The sequence below is a fragment of the Malurus melanocephalus genome, unplaced genomic scaffold (assembly GCF_030028575.1).
Source record: "Malurus melanocephalus ecotype Western Australia unplaced genomic scaffold, MMel_1.1 scaffold_972, whole genome shotgun sequence".
NCBI classification, from domain to species: domain Eukaryota; kingdom Metazoa; phylum Chordata; class Aves; order Passeriformes; family Maluridae; genus Malurus; species Malurus melanocephalus.
Genome location: NW_026624204.1, coordinates 72867 through 74534, shown reverse-complemented (window position 1 = coordinate 74534; position 1668 = coordinate 72867).

The window sequence follows — 1668 nt, the reverse complement described above, 5'->3', positions numbered from 1 at the left end:
CAATCTCACCGCTCTAACCACCTCACYATCTTCCACCATCTCATCTCCCTCCATCCCGCACATCCAACCATCCCACCATTCCCATCTCCAGTCACCCTGCCAATCCTCCCAACAGTCTCATTTCTCACATCCCACCCCTCCAGCCTTCCCCATATCCCACCATCCCATATCACACCCCCAGCCATCCCATCCCTCCAGCCATCCCATCCCTCCAACAATCCCATATCTTACCATCCCCTATCACACTCCCAACCATCCCATCCCTCCAGCCTTCCCATATCCCACCATCCCATCTCCCATACCCCACCATCCCATCTCCCATATCCCACCATCCCATATCCCACATCCAACCATCCCATCCCATCCCATCCCATCCCATCCCATCCCATCCCATCCCATCCCATCCCATCCCATCCATGTCCCACCATCTCACCTCCCGTGCACTCTCAGGGCAGGCTCAGACTGCACCATCCCCTCCTCTCCATCTGCCTTTTGCCCTCCAGCTCCCACCCCGCCCTTGCTGAGGGTGTGGCTGCTGGCAAAAGCTTCACTCCCACCCTGCTCATATCTCYTCACAATTCCTGGCACCAACTTTTACCCTGATCTGGCCTTTCGTCATGGGGTAAACACCCTTTCTGACACAAAAGCGTTTGACAGCGCACGCCACTTTGTGAGAATCACTCAATCTCAAAGGCAAAGTTAAGTGCTGAAACGTAGGAAACCATTTTCCAGTCTGCACTTGATCTAAAAAAAAAAAAAAAAAAAAAGGTTTCGGTACCTTGAAATCATCAGGAGCTTTGTCACAAACTTTGAGGGAGGATCGAGCCCCTGGATAGATGCCAGCAAGAAAACAATTCTTCAGTTACCTAACCCATCAGGTTTTGTAATTTTGAAATTACATCTTCAATCAAATCTGCTTTAAAGAGGCCCCACTCACACATGAAGCTCCCTGTGTAAATCACACCACGATGAATCCACAAAGTAAGAACAGAAGTAAGAACAGGTTGCACCATACGAGAATGGGGCAATTGGGGACTTTTTTTTCTTCTTCCTTTATGTAGAAATTTGTTTTTGAGGAACCTGGGAGCTGGAAATAAACGATGGTTAATATGTGCTGAAACAAACTTGAGAAAGAGGAAGCGGTTGCTGCATRTGGGAAAACACCACAGGCCATGTTACACCACTCCTGAAAGTACAGGATTTGGAGCTAAAATTTCTCTTCTTTCCAGAGGAAAGTGTGCAAGGAATTAAGGCAACAACACACAGTTCTGTGAGGTTAAGGAAACCTGAGCCTCAAATGTTTTTAATGTGCTGAAAGAGGTTCTTAAAGTGTCAAAGGAYGCCAGAACATGGCCCTGGGCAGGAATTGAGCTTTAGGGAGCCAAAAAAACTGAAACCCACAGTGAAAAACCAACCCAGGAGCGATGCTTGGACACCTCCAGCCACCCTTCAGATTGTCCTCTGAGCTGGGATGGATTCTACCAAATTCACTGGGGTGAAAGTGATAAATCCCCGCTACAACCACAACGATTGACATCGGCTGCTCCAAAATAAACATTTCCAGTGGCAGATCGTTCTTCCCCATATTTTGTAAGAGGCCTGAACCCTGCAGCACGAGGAGCTCTTATCCCTGGTAATTGGTGGAGATAAGACTGCTAAGCAGCTGAG